Below are 18,985 nucleotides of genomic sequence, written 5' to 3'. Positions count from 1 at the left end.
TAATAAAATACATATTTATTATCCATTGGAACTGAATATGTCATTATTGTAATACTTTATGTTGACTAACATTATTGCCTACAAACTATTTCTTTTTTTTCATTATTTATGTGTTGGATATACAACAACTGTGCTTTACAGAGTACATGAGCATGTATTGGCACTCCGCTGAAGATGGTTTCAATCTAATGAGCCAGGTACATCTTTACAGTGCAACGGTATATTTAAAAATGCAACAAAACAAATGATTTTTCAAAACAGAAGATCAATTTTAGCTTTTCATTAGACTAGATTTTTAGTTTTGAGTTAAAATATGTTATAGTTCTTTAGCTTGGTGCAAAGCTACCATTTATTTAAAGTATAAACTACATGGGTGATTCATGTTTCAGCTTTGATAAAAAGGAAAAAACAATGGTGTGCTTTTTTTTGTTTTTTTCATGTTACCCTGTGTAAGGAAGGCTAGGTTCATGGCTCTCTATTCACTCTAACACCCTGCAGGGGGAGGATGGGAGGAAGGGAGTGAGGAAGTGGAAGGGGGGTGGAGGAAGAGAGAGGTCAGAGGAGGAGATGCTGATGGGAGGAAACTGTCAGAGAGTGAAGCAGCAGTCTGCAGCTGTGTAAAAGAAAAGAGAAGGGTTAAGGAAGAGAGAGAAAGAAGCAGATTACAGGAAAAAAGCAGGTATGAAACCGTCTTCTGCACTAATTCAGAATATGTGTTTGTGCTTGTATGCCACATCTTTACGCACATGCATGTGATCCAGTGACATGTGCATGTGTGCTGCCAGTAAAACATTGTCTCAGTTTGAGCCTTGCTTCTGCTATGATTTGCATGTGATGCCTATCTATAGCAATCTGTTCATAAAAGCCTTCTGTATGTTTTAAGGGATTCACTGCTAGCAGACTTTTATATGTTTCTAAGTCAAATACTGCCTGTCTGTGATTTATATGTTAGAGGTTTGCACTGCATGAGACACTTGGGTATGTAAACGTGCATTGTATATATATATATATATATATATATATATATATATATATATATTATATTTACACAGGGTGAACCAAAAGAAGGTGGACAGTAAATGATAGGATTTATTTTATGGTGTTTGTGTTATATTACATTTTATAACTAAATGTATTTAAATTTAATCTTTTTTCTTTTTAGATAGATGGAAATCTTATCATTTAGTGGCCACCTACTTTTGGTTAACCCTGTGTGTGTGTGTGTGTGTGTATATATATATATATATATATATATATATATATATATATATATATATATATATATATAATGTGTATATAAATATAGATTACATTGTGTCTGTTACATAAGTGCTGTCTGATATTCAGATTGACATACACGTGTTACAATCATACATTTATTCTATTGATCATATGTGTAAGGATTGTGTGTGTGTGTGTGTGTATATTGTTTTGTTTATGTCCTTGTATGCTTTTCTTTGTTTATGTTCAAAGAAATATTATTGTACACCTATTCAAATAAACTGTGCTTTTTTATTTTCCAAAAGTAATTCTAGTTAGTCCAGGTTTCTAAATTCCGCTTGGATGACAGAGGAAAAAGGGCATGTGGAGCAGAAACAGACAGAGGAAATGACAGACCTATGGGGGGGGCGAGGGGTGTTTAGAGGAGGGGATGAGAGGTACATGTGAGCAGAAAAGGGTGGTAGACAGAAATAGTTAGGGATGTGTGTAAATGATGGTGAGAGGAAGGAAAATATCAATTATAGTGGTATCTGTACATTGAAATGCATTGTGACAATTGAGGCAAAACCTTACTTATGCCTGCAGTGCACAATGGTCTATGTAGTTGTATACAGTACTCTGCTAAATGATATCCAATCTTGTTCCTCTATCTTTTTATGCTTCTATGCTATTTATAATGTTGTTTTCCTCTGTGTCGCCAAATTTAACATCATGTTTTTAATATATCTTGTGCTGGGCATGGTTGGTGAATTGTAGCCTAAAATGTTGTCTTGCATTTGTTAAGCTGATTTTCCATTAGTATGATTTCTAAGTTACCATCTGTGAATAGTGTGGAGTGTGAAGTTTGTGATGCTACATACGTTTATGCATACATAATGAGATGGATAACAAATACTTAGACACTTTTTACAAAGAAGTCTCTGTTCTTGGTTAAATACTAATCAGTGCAAAACCTTTGCCTCCTGCGCCTCTACACTGTAACCCCCTCTGCTCACTTTCACCGTCCTCTTTTATTCATCCAGCACTAATCAATTATTCATCAGATATACATATGGTCTTTTCAACAATAAACTAGACAATGCCATGCCATACCTTTTTACTCAGCTTTTATTTTGTATTGTGATGTATATTGTTGTTTATGTGTTAAACAAATGCATAGATCTAGAAATGGGGAAGCTGTATTGATTTTAATCACCAAATATTGTGGTTTAAGAAAAAAAAAATATACTGTACTTCTGGGCACGCTTGGCATGCAATTGTTTCTTTTGAAGAAGACCCACATCTGTAGGTAGGCTTAGTAATTTAACTCAGATTTAAAAATGTTTAGGGTACCTAAGAGGATTTTTTTGGTGTTTTTATCACAGAGATTGCTGATCAGATCTCAATTCATAGAATCTATCTTTGCAAAATCCTTTCTTCTGGATTTATAAAGAAATGTCATATTTTATTCTCAGGGCCCATCTTTGTAAAATCCAGTCAGCATTTTAGCAACTAATACCAACATTTTGCTAAACCTATAAATAATTTCCACCTTTCTTGTGGTATTTGGTGGTTTTGCAGTTAAATTCCTAATAATAACAAGCACTAGTAAACATCCCATGTTGGAAATGTTTTTGATCTGTGATCAGTAATTTTTCTCCATGGGGAACAATTAATTTACCTTTATTTATAATGTTATAACAATGGTGGAGCACTGGACTGGACAAGCACAGGAAGACTACTTACAATTTGCTCTTCCTAAATCTTTGTCCTCGTCCTTTCTGTATAGGCAGTCTTAAATGGTTTAAAACCAGACTGGGACTACCTATACATATACATTTTCCCCAAAAATATGGGATATCTTTATTTTAGCTGAATAGTCCAAGTATAGTCAATGTATGCTAAACTGCCTGGGCACTTTATTGCTGCTACCTTTTGAACAAATGTAATAATTAGTTTTGATTACAGGTTTAGTGCAGTTTACTGATTTTAGGTTTATATATTAGACCAGTGGTGCTCAAACTTTTTTCATCTGTGGGCCGCTGCTGACATTAAGATATAACTTGTGGGCCACAATGCAAACAAACAATAAAGATGCATGTTTAAAACTAGAATAGTTTTAATTTATAATTAGATTAAATTGAAAATTTTCTAGTTACCGTAACGTACATACACTAAATAAAAGAAAATGACAAATCACGAATATCTGCTCTCACCATCTGATGCTCATTTTATTAATAAAAGATACAAAACTAAATCTATCATTCAGTGCTGGCTAGTCATATATTGCTCTCCGCTCACTATTCCTATACCAAGAGCAGGAACTACACCATACAATGCGTCCTGTCAGGTATAGCGAGCCACTAACCCTATTTGTACCCCAAAATCTCTGCAATGGATACTTCCAGAGAAATGGAATTCATGTGACAGATAGCGAAGGGGACATGTTCTTACTACTACATCTTCAGGTCCCTACATCTCCCGTTCCTGAGAAATTAGGGTTCACAGAAGGTAAGTGGCTGGATATGTGTGACAAGGTAGCTTGGTATGACAGGTATAGTTTTTCATATCTTGTGGTGGCGCCATAGTGATGTAATGTAATAAACAAGATTCCCCCACTTGCAGTTACAGTTCTTTTTTTAATACAGAAAAATTGGGGTTCATAGAGAGTAGGGGATAGCTATGTGTGACAAGGTAGCATTAAAAGATAGGTATAAAATTTTATTGGGGAGGGAACAAAAGGCATTTCCTACTGGCTCCCACATTTCCAGCTGCCAAATCTCTCTGTTCTGAAGAAAATGAGGGCCACAGAAGGAAAGTGGTCGGATATGTGTAACAGGTACCCTACCAGTCCGTTTGCAGATTTGACTCCAGGCAGCATTGAGCGGTACTGAGCATCTCCCCCTAGGCGGGATTTCATGGCATGAGGAAGGGGTAACCACACCACAATCCCTCCGCCATTCTGAATGCAGTCCTGAAGTTTTGTGAACAAGCAAGTATATATTTGAGGCACCATGGCGCAAAGCAAATTGACAGTACCCTAATACTCATTGCTATGGAAGTAGGAACCAGGGGTCACTAACATGTAACTCAATTTCTTGAACGAGCCCCCCTTAATGGTGACATACCCCTGCTTGTTAGGATTTTATGCTTGTGACCCCATATCTGGCAACTTGTATGTTTAGTAGGCTGCTTTAGTAGCAGCGCTCAGGGTCCCCTGTGTACCCTGAAAATATTTGTATAGAAAGGGTTTTACTCCTCCTCACCCTCCTTACTCTAAAATTATCACATTTCTTTGACAGTGTAGATGATCTGAAGGTGTACACATGGGCTTAATGACAGCAGCAAGGACACAGGCACAGGCTCTAATCATGCTTCTTAATTATCACTCAGTACAAGGTGGGCAGGGAGCAGCCACAGGTGATTGCTAGGTCAGTGTTCAACCCAGAAATCTAAGCTTGGTGGAAAGAAATTGTAGGGGATGCGCGCACCCATTCCCCCACAAGACAACGAGCAGAGAGGGAAAGAGCAGAGGGCCAGATCTGGCAGCTCCACGGGCCGGGATGTGGTCCCCTTGTATTAGACCAGAAAGAGGGACAAAAGATGGTTGATACTGCTAATTAGAGGACTGCTGGGAGGTGAAAATGGTGTGTATTGTTCATATACCTTTGCACAAGTTTGCCTGGAAACACACCCCCTAGATAAAGACAAAACATCCAGCTAAAGGGAAGTCTGAATTTCTCTGTTCATCTTACTTCCTCAATTACTGGTACAATAAAAAACTATTCAGTTTATAAGGCATATATATATATATATATATATATATATATATATATTCTTATAGGATGCATAGAAAACAAAGACACCAGTATAGTTTAAGCATCCTCTTTAAATGTGAGCACATGATGTCACATGTGCTGTGAATCTGAATTGAAGTATTGTTTAAGTGTGTCTGTAGACATAGATGTCATTGCATGTATTGTTTTCAGCTCATAGTTTAAAATTAAACTTGCAGAAAATGTGTAGTTTAGGTTCCAGTATTTTAGTGCCTACTGTGTGTCTTTGTTGTGACACCCATTAATTTCCCGTTAAGTCTGCTAGATGCCTTTATTTTCTATAAGTATCAGCAAAAGAAAAAAAAGTCCCTCAGAATTAAACAAAGAAACATTTCTATGCAAACAAAATGCAGTATTTTGAATGGCATGTTTTCTCTACGATGAATGACTTCTGGCACTGGGGGGCATAAAGTAAGATTCAGATTTGTTCCATGTGTATGTGTATGTATAATGTGTTATCATGTAAACTCTGGCTCTGGGATTTTCTGTATTTTAGAAGAGACTGCTGCTGATATGTTCACACTAACATCTTCATGCCTGAAATCACCTTTTTTTATGTATACATGCATTATTGCTCATGTGAGCACCCTATATGTGTTGTGATGTTTTGGTTTTTTTTGTAGTTTACATTTTAGCAAAATGTGTCTGATTTACTGAATTATGAAGTCGGCTAAAATAAAAAATATCTGTGTTTAAAATATCGAGTCATGGGAAAATGTCTGTTTTTTAAAATTCTTTCTGCTTATGATTGGAGGGCTGTTTTAAGTTCACTGCACTTCATCTTACTTCACACTTTAGTATATCAGAGTTATTTATGGTAGCTCAAAATTCAAATTTTGGGTTTTAAATACCTTATCAAGAATTTTAAAATTTTTTCCAGAAGATAAAGCAAGCAGATATTTTGAGGTAGAAGGAGCTATAATGAAGGACAGAGCAAAGAACAGGGAAACCAAGCAGTTTTGTGTATTGTAATTAGGCTTTATATCCAAACAGCACACAAGTGCAATGTGGTTCTGGGTGAGACTGCAACATTATTGGTGGAAAAGTGTTTGTGTGTAATGGAGTTCCTAACTGCTCTAATTAAGAATAATATTGACAAATTTGAACGAACTTGGGAAAGCTGGGATACTTACTATTTACAGACATTGGTTTGAGAAATTATAACCTTTAGTCTCTCACCAACAGTCACCAACAACTCATTTCCCAGCCTCACCTTTCCTTTCCTCACCATTGACATTAAAAAGAAAAAACTCTACCTTTTTTCATTTTATTGCCCAGCCTTGTTTGATTCACTTTTTGTGAGCCTAGCCTTCAGTAATGACACCCTGGATGTTTGTTACCACATTGGCTTGTTCAGTAACAGAGGTGCTGACATTACTGAGGATCTAAATATGTAGGACAACCGACTACCAGTAAAGAGGATCCATCGCGCAACTGGTTAGAAATTCCCTAAAAAGGTTAAACCAAAAATGTATTTATGAACATTTTTGGGAAGCCTAAAATTTAACTTAGCTGCATTCTATAACACATGCAATAAAGTTTTTCTCAGGGATTAAAATACAAATGGGTCTTTGACCTTGGTACTTTAAAGGCAATAATTGTATAAAAACATCATTGAGATCTCTTTTCTGGTATGTTAATATACAGATAGCTTTTAGAAGTTCAACACGTTTCTCGGAACAGAGTCCACTTCTTATATCAGCCTATAATTACAAACATAGTTTATAAAAAAGTATCCAATACCAACAATCATATATCTTTCCTGTCTTTAATATTGAATTACTTACTTCTATCTCCACAATGACTCCCCAGCTGGGACACAGAGCAGAGAAACAATCACTTCTTGGAGTGTTAAGGGATAAAATAACAATTATTCACTCTAACTCCACAAATTGGTGCCCAATTACTTTCCCCCTTAATTTATTCATGTATAAGTATTCATAATACTACCTTTGCACACCAAGGTGACAAGTGTATATTACCTTCATACCATCTAATCAATTCAAACGCTATGTACCAACATTGTAATGTGCATATTTAAATTGTACTACATTAGAAAAAAACAAGAGAGAAGAGATAGGCTTCTACAAAGGCACCATAGGTTTACAATAATTATATATAAAAACAGTGTAATTTTATTATTCTTTAAATACAATAACAATTATTTTGAAAGCAATAATTAGTTTCCATTGCAAACTGATATAATGGTGGACTGTATAAATACTATATAGAAAAAGTGATAGGTTTTACAGACTTAAAACAGCTTTTAAAACAGAGAGTGGGGTCTTACCCGACGCGTTTTGCCCAAATAGGCTTCCTCTGGGGATACAGAAACCCTAGGGTATGATATAGTGTTAAATTGAAGCCAGCCCAACAATGATTGATGTAACAATCGCATAGCCGTTTGGATGCTTTTGGTCTTTGAAGTGAAGACTTGGTGTGTTAGTTCCTTATGTTTTATATTTTAGGGAGTGTTGGTGTAGGATGAATAATTCGTTAAATTAGGTGTGATTCAGTTTCAAATATTTGTGAAAAGTTTCATCGTTGACCTAGCAATAGCTTTTGATCAAATGTGATAACAATTATCAATGATTATCAATTATCAACTGGTGAGAACGTGAAAAGCTGTCTTTGAAAACAGCATGAGATGGAGGACTAAAACAGAAAAAAGTTTCAGTGCGTCCAAACCGAGTGGTTTGTCTGACCAGCGTCAGCCGTCCAAAGGGCATTTTTAAATTCTCTTTCACTTTCCAGATAATATTGTATCCACGTGACGTTATACTTTAAACATATCAAGATCCAGTGCTTTGTGACCATAAGCTTTTAAAATAAAATAAAATAATTCCCAATTATTTTTAAGTAATCTATCCATTTTGTGATATACATATCTTCAACAGCAGTCTCCATTCTAGAAGCTATTTCCCAACAAGGTGTTTCATCAATAAGCCCATATCTGGACTTTCACCATTTAAAGTCCATAAAACAAAAAAGATGCTTCCTCCAGACTTCCAATGACACAATAATTCCTTATTAAACTGCTTCATCAATGTTCCATTAAAATCAAGACAGTATCAAAAACTTGCTCCAAACTATAGACAGGTATTTAACAATAATATAAAAAAACTACCTCAATTCTGTATTCGCCTCTATGTTTAATGAAGATTACCTAATCTGCTGACCGTCTGGTCCTTTACCTATCTCCTTCCTCTATTTGTAGTCCATCTGCATGGCTGTGTGGCTGTGCGATTCCCCTCCCATTTTCGGGAGCTTGGTCTGACGCAGACGCTATCCACGTGGGTAAACAAAACTCACGTGGGTTAAGAGTGACGCCGACGCTGAGGGAGGCATTGTGCATCCCTGGCTTTTCCCCTATGGGGATCAACCGCCAGTTATTGATGTGATGGGCGGGTGTATCCAAATAAGGGAACCATGTCAATCATCCCCAGTCCTGCACTGTCCGCTCGCTGGAGATTTTTACTTGTTTCAGACATAAATTTCCTAATTATGGAAAGGCCCAAATTGTGCAATTTACTGGTGGATTAAAAAAATTCTAATGCACCTTCGGTAGTGCATTGAAAGTGGCCATTCTTGGATTTTTGATATTTAAGGCATTATAGATTCTATCGTCAATTACATTTTCATTCCTAGCTTCCGTAATCAGGGAGTAGTATTCGTTAAAAAAAAACTCCAATCTGTTTTTCAGAAATATTCCTATACGATTCTCTATTATTGAGAATGTTTAAACACATTGATTTGTTGTCTTCCCTGTTTTGAACCACTCCATTCCCCTCCTTATCCGAGGGTTTATTAACATCTTATCATTGAATTTTAGGGAACTGATAGCCTGTCGATGTTCATAGATAGAGTTCAAAATATATTCTTTCCAATATCGGCCAACTCTAATTTTCTTAACGCTTCTGTCACTTTTTGCACAAAAGTGTATATAAGGGGATTTTGTCTCAAATCCAGATATTTCATGGACTTGGTTTCCATCTTAAAGATGGACTGTTCCAATTCTTCCCCACACTGCTCATGCTTATCAATTTCTTGTTCTTCACTTTCTTCTGTGTTCCCCTCCTCCCATAATTGCGTCAGATTCTTCAAGGTTCTAAAATCCTCGCTTTTAAATCCCTCAAACTCACTTGTCTCCTGAATCCTGTCTACCTTCTCTCTATCAACCTATATACCTTAAAGAACAAGTTTTGTGCAAAATGGTTTAGGTGCTTGGTAAATTCAAATGTATCCATCTTTTCTGTAAGGCAAAAACTTAGCACTTTCAATTCCTCAACTGATAAAGAGGAGTCTGATAAATTAATTACATTTATCTGCTTGTTCTGGTTGGTATTTTGTACCCAAATTTTTCATCGCACCTGATGTTTGTGTGTTTATTGAATTGAGATTTGTGACCTGGCCTAAAAAAGAGGCCCATTATGTATTTTGAGAAGACATCATATTTGTTAGTGTGTAATCACCATCAGATGCCAGTGTTGTGTGTTATTGAGGAGGGACTGTAGTCCCATTACTACTATCCTGTGTTTGTGAATTTGTGTGTCAGTGTTTCCATTGAACCATGTGCTAAGTGATTTGTGGGATCTGAAGTGGGTGCAAATGAGCTACATGGCTTTTTCATTTTCTGTGTATAATTAGGTGACACTTCTGATGTGACTCTTTTTGTACCTTGCTTTTTGTGTCGTTTAAATTTTGTTCCTGAATTTTAAGGAACTGTTAAGGCACTTTCTGATCCACTCTCATCCATGGTTTATTTTTTTTATTAGGTATATACCTTTTTTTATAAAAGTGCCTAGTTTCTGAATGTGATCCCATTTATAGGCCCTTTGAGATAGAAATGCCTGTTTGTCCTTGTAGAATTTCTGCTCCTTGGTAGCTACAAGTTGAGGGTTAAACCTATGCAAATAATTTTGAATTTCTGTGTTCCTAATAGAAAAGATATCTGATGAGATTAACTCTGTATGTTACTATACAGCTCATCCAATTCCTCTTCTATTACTTTTAGTTCTTGACTGTGGTATTTTATAAGTATTTTCATCATTTGTTGGGAGCAGGCTCCTAAGGCCTCTTCCCATTTTTTTAATAAATTCACATTTTTAATGTTGGGAAATACCAAGTATTTGTATAGGTATTGGATGCCAATAGGTAATTGATTTTCTTTTATATACAGATTTCAATTTTAAGGCTACTTCATTGACTTCTATTTTTTTTTTTTTTTTTGGGTTTGAGTAGTACATGTTGTTTTGATGCCAGATATAAACCCCTCTCATGCATTCCCTCGTAAATCCATAAGGAAAAGAGGAAAGAAGCAGGAAACAATGAAAAAAAAAAACAAAAAAAAAATGTTTACTTAAGCATACATTCTGTATGGAGAAATGTTTGGCTATTCTAATTTTTCAATAAGGATTATGTTTCTTTTTCTCAATTTATCAACTAATGGTTAATATCAAAAGTTAATTCCCAATAGAGAGGAGTATCCTGACATACATAGCAGGTGTTTTCCACCTAATTTACATTTCATACATAGTTAAGGACCATCCCTCTTATTTATCAAACATTTGCGCAATGCCACATCGACAATTTTGTAATGGAAGTCCTGTTATTAGAAGACTTTTCTGTGATTCACATTGGCTTAGTGAATGATTTTTAGGTCCCTTGTGCCCACGCCACCTATCTTATAGTTATGACAAGCTTTAGCAATGTTTCAAAATGTAATTTGATTAAGTGACTGTAAAAAAGTGCCTTCTTAAGCAGTGATTTTGCTGTCTTACAAATGGTAATGTGTACAAAGTATACTGAAATACAAAATGTAATTATACTAGGTTTAGTAACAGTAAAACATACTTTCTAATTGTGTAATACAAGAGGTTTTCCAATCAGTACTTTATCACTTGTGGTCATTTAAATGAACAGATCTACTACTAAATAGTGCTCCTTATGTGTCGGAGTCAATCATTTTTGACTTGCACATTGATATGATGCTGTGAAGTTCAGTTCAGTGTTGTATTTTTAGAGGGCCATTGTCTACTGAAAAAAAATTTACTGACAGAAAAGCTCTCATCAAACAGCTCCCAAAAGCAAGCTGTGCATTATTGAGTATCCATGAATGATGAACATCCCAACCATTGTATACTTACATAAAGTTTGATTTTATATTATAATTTTTTTAAATTGCATTTCTGTCATGTTAATTGTGTCAGATTCACAACTTGGTGTCTAGTATTTGAGATTTAATTTTTTGTTGAAATTAAAAGTGATAGATGTCTATTGATGAGTATGACCCAAATTAATGGAAATCAGCCTCAAACTGCACTTACATCTTCTGCTTTTGGTTGTTTTTCTAAACAAATGTCTCTCTCAAATTAGTAAACAGTGACAGTTTCTTGGTTCAAGCCAGGGCATTTGTTAGAACCTAAATGGATACCTAGAACTGTTACATGACCGAATGACTATTTCAGCAGTTTTAAGAAGAATAGTCACAGAAATGCCACAAATCAGCTGTTATCAAAAGGCTATAATTGAAATAAAAAATATAAAACCGGGGAACAATTTTAAAACAAATTTTTTGTTGACTTCAATTTTTAAGCTTATTTACACTAAAATAGGTATGCTGATTCAGAAGTGCAGTTAGTTTTCTTCTATTACTTCAGGTTTTTTCTCTACCACTGTACCGTGGATTTGCATAGGCTATTCATTTAAACGTAAGACTTTAGTGTGGTCAGAGGTTGTGCACTCCTCTACGTAGTAAATAGGCAAAATGTATTTTTCTACTTACACACATATTTCCTTTCTTTCAGATCATGCCTGCCTTTTGCTGTTTCTCGTCGTTAGTACCTAAACAACCCTGATTCATTTGTTATATCTGTGGCAGTATCACCATTCCCAGTCAAAGGGCGAACATCAGCACATTTGTAGAGCAAGCCTATTAGGCATATTTCAAAGTTAAACTTGGTGATCAAGATAAGTCTTGGGCTCCTCATAAGGTGTGCAAACAGTGTGTTGATGGTTTACAGATGTGGACAAAGGAAACACATGATAAGACGCCATTTGGTATACCTATAGTTTGCCGAGAACCAGGAGATCATTTCAGTGACTTATACTTTTTTATAGTGAAAACTTCAGGGTATAACAAGACAAATAAATGTAACATGTAGTATCCTAGTCTACCATCGGCTATACGCCCAGTGGCTCATTCAGATGAAATCCCAGTGCCGGTTTTCGATACACTACATGATTATGGTGATGAACTAGGTGACAACAATGATGAAGAGTTCGAAATTGAAGAGGACTCGGTTCGTAAGGGATTTGATCAGCATGAGTTGAGTGATTTGGCATTTGGGACTATCGAAGAAAGCTTTAGAACTCCTAGCATCAAGACTGCGTGAGAAAAGCTTACTTGAAAAAAGAAACAAAGGTATCGTACTTTTGAACCAGAGAAATTGCATTTCTGCAGTACTTTAGAACTGACAATGGCTTTGTGTATTGCCATACCATACCTGTTTTAATGGAGGAATTGGGAATTCCAATTTATAACTCAACTGAATGGCGACTATTCATTAATTGCTCAAAGCGGAGCTTTAAGTGGGTCCTCCTTCACAATTGCAATAAATTTGGGTCAGTCCCAATTGGCCATTCAGTTTCTCTTTGTGAAGAATATGCAGACATAAAGAGAGTCATTGAGTTGTTGCAATATCACTTTGGGTCATCTGTGTTGACCATAAAATGGTATGCTTTCTTCTTGGTCAGCAAAAAGGATACACCAAGTATTGCTGTTATCGGTGCATGTGGGACAGCACAGGTCGTGAGAGGCTGTGGGTGGAAAGGAATTGGCCTCCAAGATCCGACCTAAAACCAGGTGATCCAAACATTCTACATGAGCCACTTGTTGATAGAAATAATATTCTTTTCCCACCTCTGCACATGAAACTGGGTCTGATGAAGCAGTTTGTTAAAGCTTTGCCAAATGAAGGAGACTGTTTCAAGTACTTCATTTTGGCATTTCCCAGCCTGTCTTTTGAAAAAATAAAGGCTGGTGTGTTTGATGGTCCACAGATTCAGCAGCTCATTAAAGATGAACATTTCATCAGGACAATGTCAGAAGTCGAAAAGAATGTTTGGTTATCATTCAAAGCATTTGTTAAGGACTTTCTTGGAAACACACAAGCAAACAATTACACAGAAATTGTCGAAAAACTGTTGGAGAGCTGCAAAATGCTTGGTTGCAATATGAGCATCAAGGTGCATTTTCTGCAAAGCCATCTTTCTAACTTCCCGGAAAACCTTGGTGCAGTCAGTGATGAGCAAGGTGAACAATTCCACCAAGAATTCAAGGTCATGGAAAGACGGTATCAGGGTAGATGGGATGTACATATGATGGCTGACTATTGTTGGAGCATTGTCCTAACACTAAACACTATAAACATCCATTTTTACCTTAACCGCTTACCCAAATAATTTTTAAATGTTTTACTGTAAAAAAAATGTCAGAGTAACAATAAATCCTTTGTATGAACAAAAAAAATTAAAAAAACAGTTACATTCAAGTTATTATTTGATTATTTTTTCATTGTATGTAAAATTTGTATGTTTTTGACAAAAATGGAGGGTACCCTGTATCGTAAAAACTGGATGTGCTAGTAAAAAAACTTGGGTCATTTCTGCATTCACCACCCAAAAATTAATAAAAAAACAAGTGTAAGATCTTACTCAACAAAAATGCATTACCCAGTGTAACATACAGTAGGGATTAGGAGCACCATATATCATTTTTGCTTGCTAGTGGGTAAATGGTAGCTGTTTTATACCTTCTAGGGCCTATCTGAAAACTTAGGTTAGTACAGCATTTAGGATCCAGCACTCCCATTTTGTGGGTAGCACAGGATTTTATTCAAAATATAAAAATGTTGCTTGTAGTATTGTCTGTACTTCATTAAAAGCTAGATTCTACCTTAGTACTCATCATTTGGTTTTATTCTAAAAGAACTGAATGGAAATATATGATATTCAATCTCCAGGCAATAAAGCCATCTACATCTCTGAAGCCTTGTGAATCCTTGCTCAAAATACGAGTATATGAAGGACCCATTTTTTCTCATTAAATAGTAGAAAATACTGTCAGGTCAAGTAATATGATTGGAAAAGCATATATTCTCTAAATGTGACAGAACACATTACATGTATGTATGGCATAACAAGGTCTCCTGTCTTTGACACATGTCAGAACAAATTTGCTGTTACTATGCACTGTGTACTGGGAAGCATGAGCAGGACATGCCATACCTCATTAAACTTCACCTACACACACTATATCATATTAGGCTGTCTGTTTTTGCTGTACACAGTTGGGCCAGTGGGAAGATGGGTGGAATTCTCTGTAAATATACATATTTTAAGTAGGAGCCTCTGAGGTTCTTCAAATGTGTATGTTCCTGTGTGTGTGTGTATATAGATACATAGTGAAAGAATGTAAAATGTATGTCCAGCCAAGTATTGTTTTTAGAATAGTTTATTAAAGAACAGGGAACCAATGTCAGCTTACTTGTTGCTGAATGCACCCTGCTGTGGTTATTTCACATCTCTTGTTGCTGAATGCACCCTGCTGTGGTTATTTCACATCTCTTGTTGTCCTAAGGATACAATAGGAAATTAGGGGAAATAAAAAACATTTGTGTTCCAAGGACTTGTCTTCCAGTGTCCCAGTTGGGGTATTTTCCCTCACCTTTGGCTTTAATGACAACTCAGAATGTTGACTTTTTTTTTTTTACGTTCAGTCTTGGGAACAGTGATTAGAAAGACAAAGGGGGTGAATCTCCCCAGCAAGGGCACAGACGTCAGTAATAACTCCACTTGACATGAGTATTAACTTAAGAACATAACACCTAAGTGTTTACCCTTATATGCATTACATTACCTTTTTACAAATTTATATCACTTTATCGCATACCTGATGGTTTTCCAAGATAATGAGGATCCTGCTTATTCAGCCCAGGTGAGCTTGATGGTGGTGACAGATGCCATGATGGTCCTGGAGGGGCTTGAGTGCTGGTATCTGTAATGTGGTGTTAACCACTAGGATAGTACATGCTTGCAGGAGTTTTTTTACTGATGCAGATGGATGACCAGAAATCAGAAAATGTCAGATGAAAAGGGATCAAAAGCCACAGATAGGACTTTCCAGAAGCAAACTAGGTAAAAAGCAACTGGTCAGCAAAGAGCATGGCATCAGATAAGCACAATGTCAAATGAAGAACTGGGGTCAGTAAATCAAAGCAGCACAATAAAGCAAAACAGTATAAAGGGACAAGTCAGATAAACATAAAAGGTGTTAGTAACTGGAGATTTGATGTCTCAGCAACTAGCAAAAGGATAATTTAGAGGCAGGTTAGGAATGTAAGCCAGATCATCTCAAAAGCATCCAACGTCACATGTAAAATGGCTGTACAACACTCTGCAAGGATGGAGTGGGATGCAAAATCTAAATAGCCAACTTGGCACAAGTTTAGCTAGTGAGAGTGCATTCGCACCATGGAGCATGCACAAGAATGTGTGCACACTTACTCTGAGATGCACATACAAGTGAGTTAGGTACATAAGTATCCACACGTACTGGGGCCAACTGTCTAATTCATGTTTTCATTTAGATGGATTCGAGGCATAAGGGTGCAGGATGCCCCAGAATGGTATTTGAAAAAATCTCCAACTTCTCTGTCATTGTTGTTGGACCCTCTCGTAGCAGCCTGGTAGCTACAATGATTTTATATAGGCAGTCACTGTAAGGAGCTATGCAAGCAGGATCCATAAAAATGCATGATAACTACTGTCATACATACCATGCTACACATGCTTAAGACTCATATGTAGCTAAAAAAAAAAAAAGGACAAATGGTTTGAACAAGTGCTAATATTGGAAAATGAAAGATAGTGGTTAACTTCATACCTTTCTCACTCGCTTTTCTACTCTTTTTCTGTTTTTATTGTCGTGTACATTATGCATGGGTGCTGAGTGACAGAATGAAAGGTAAATTCCACTCAAAGCATATATTTCAATGTGCAGCTGCTTGCGAGATTAGACACCTACAATGTTTAGTTGGTTGACTCTATTGACATGAAATATCTGCATCACAGTTCTTAGTTTTGACAACTTCTGGGGCCATTCCAGTTAAAAATTAGCATTTCAAAATCTTTCATAGGATTTATTTTAGAATAATACAAAGTCTCATGGTGGAATTCCCATGTTATATGCCTGTTTTGAACTAGCCAAGCCCTAAGCTTGTCTTTCTATCTTCTTGTTTTCACTCCCCTTTTTTCTTCCTCCTTTTTTCATTAACAAGCTCAGATGACGCTTTCCCTAGTTTCCAGGGTGAGCATCGCGTCCTTGTCACTGGGATAACCTGGATGTCATTATGACTGCTTGGCCCCAGGCCTGTCTACAATATGTCACCATGTCTATCTAGCCTTAGACGTGCCTTCATCACCAGGGTATAATACACTCAAAAATCCTGCCCCACTTTATAAACAGTATTATTTACATGGCAACAGTACATTAACTTCTTTCCTTCTATTTCAACATCCGGGTCATCGCCCCAGTTACTCTTTTAGATCTGGCCATTTATTAATGAATATCCATTTTTTTACTTATTTAATCTAGATTCCCTGTATGCCTTCCTCTATTGGTAAAACTTCTCCATCCACAGTTCAAACACTGTGATACAAGTAACCTGTCTTTTACCACTTCTCCCGTTTTCTTTTTTATGAGCTTAATGCGTATATGATTAAAAATGGATGTTGCTGTGATACATTCAGACTTGTATTACACTACATTATGCTGTCTTTTTTTTATCAGATCTTACGTTTTTACTTTTCGGTCAGTTCGGTTTATGAACATAGCCATCTTCTACTAACGTCCACGTGGCTGCAGCCCAGCTCCATGGCCTTCTATATGTTTTCATAAAAAACACTTGCCAACTTTTATGCGTTTAAACATGGTCTTAACTAGTGCTAGTTATTCTGTGTGTAAAAACCTCCAAATTTCCTAAACCTTATGTCATAATGACTTGAAATTTTAGGGTGCACAGAGGTCCCTTATAGATAATAATCACCAGCTTTTAAGAATTTCAAGATATCGGGATCAGAATTGTAAAAACCTGCAGAGCTACTCACACCAGAAAGGCTTGGGAGAACTATGGACTTAAGTTGTGGGTTAAGTTCTTAGGATAAGAAAACTGCTATATGAAAGTTGAAACATGTTTTCATGTCACCAAAATTTTACCCAGCAGAGCTTTACAATATTTATATGTGTTAATATGTGATTAACGTTGGCAAGTAGATTGTAACTTTCATTGTGGCTAGGAAAAATGTGAATTATATTATTATTAATAAACAGTATTTATATGGTGCCAACATACACAGCGCTGTACATTAAATAGTGGTTGCAAATGACAGACAGATACAAACAGTGACACAGGAGCAGTGGAGGACTCTGGTCATAAGTACTTACAATCTAAGAGGTGGGGGAAGCAGCACACATTAGGAGGTGAAGGGGACATGGTATAGTGGGTAAGTAGTGAGGGTTTTAAGAGACAAAAGATGATGGGTAGGCAAGTTTGAAATTATGGGTTTCGAGTGCTCTTTCAAATAATAATAACAGTGTTATTACAGTTGGAAGTATGTCAGGGGGAGAGTTAGAATTTTAAGGGGAAGATGATGAGTCAGGAGGGAGACAAGTCAGGGGTAGACAGATTTAAGTGTCATCAGCATATAAAATGTACTGTAAACCAAAGGAGGTTATGGGACTACCGAGTGAGCAGGTGTACAAAGAAAATAGAACTGCTCCAAGACTGACCATTGGGGAACACCAACAGGGAGGGGAGGAGGAATTACAATTCAAAGAAATTTGAAAGGAGTAGTGAGACAGATAGGAAGCAAAACAAGGGAGAGCAGTGTCACTAATACATACTAAAGAGAGGTGTCAAATACTGAGGAAAGATCTAGAAGAAGGAGAAGGGAAAAGTTGCCCTGTGACTTAGCTCTGTTGAGGTTATTGGCCACTTTAGTAAGAGCTGTTTTGGTGGAATGGGCAACTGTAAAGACAGATTTGAGTGGGTCTAGAAGGGAGTTGGTGCTCAGGTAGTCAGTGAGTCTTTTATAAAGGTGCATTTTACAAGGTGCTCAAGAAGTTTGGAAATATATGGGAAAATGGAAATAGAATGGTAGCTAGAATGTAGAGAGGGGTCCCTCATAAATAGACAGTACTATTTTTCATTATAGGGAGTATAGTCTTTAAAAGCTGACCTATCACCAAATTGTTTACTTTATATACAAGGGTAGATAACCCTTTTATATAACGTAAAAATGTAGGGTTTTTTTTTTCTGCCTGATCTCGCGCCTGATTGGGTAACGTAAGCAGAAGCATAAAAAAGACAGAAGAAGATGGCAGAACCTTCTGGTTTCTCCACACCAGAATTAAGAAGGAATCCATGGTGGTGCAGGATTGAATGGAAGCTAAATGTGAAGCAATAAGTTTTATTTTTTTGTTTGTATTTATTTTTTAAATTCCCATTTGAAGGATTCTATAGGATAATATAAATAATGCAGTTATTAGCCTCTGTCACTGGAACAAGGTTATTGTGATCTTTGACACTTAATCTAGAAGCAAATTTAAAAAAAAATGCAAGTAGCAGGTTGTTTATTGCAGAAGGGACTGGCCATGTCCTCTCTGCAATAAAACATTCTTACCTGCCTGTTTGCAATCTTTTTTTGTAAAGTGCCTTGAAATCTATATGCACAGCTCAGTGTACAATGCGAAGAGTGAAGTAATTCCAGTGGGAATACATCTAGCCTGGCTAATCAAGATTGCCAAAGATCCTGAAACCAAAAAAAAAGTCAAGTAAAGATGACATTGCTCACAGCAGACAGGTGGGTTTAGGTAAAGTTGTCTAAGG

At 36.5% G+C, this 18,985-nt stretch overlaps 1 protein-coding gene across 4 annotated transcripts in view; it reads left to right on the top strand.

The window, feature by feature from the left end:
* The first annotated feature begins 556 nt into the window (after positions 1–556).
* Positions 557–18,985, top strand: part of SIPA1 (signal-induced proliferation-associated 1) — a 56,526-nt gene continuing 38,097 nt past the window's right edge. For all 4 annotated transcript variants that reach the window (XM_072423048.1, XM_072423045.1, XM_072423050.1 and 1 more), the window contains exon 1: positions 557–679. The gene's annotated coding sequence lies outside the window, so the exon portion shown is untranslated. The remainder of the gene's footprint in view (positions 680–18,985) is intronic.

This window comes from Pyxicephalus adspersus, chromosome 9 (genome assembly GCF_032062135.1).
Source record: "Pyxicephalus adspersus chromosome 9, UCB_Pads_2.0, whole genome shotgun sequence".
Taxonomy (NCBI): domain Eukaryota; kingdom Metazoa; phylum Chordata; class Amphibia; order Anura; family Pyxicephalidae; genus Pyxicephalus; species Pyxicephalus adspersus.
Note: the sequence above shows the minus strand (reverse complement) of the source record. Positions and strands in the feature narration are given on the sequence as shown.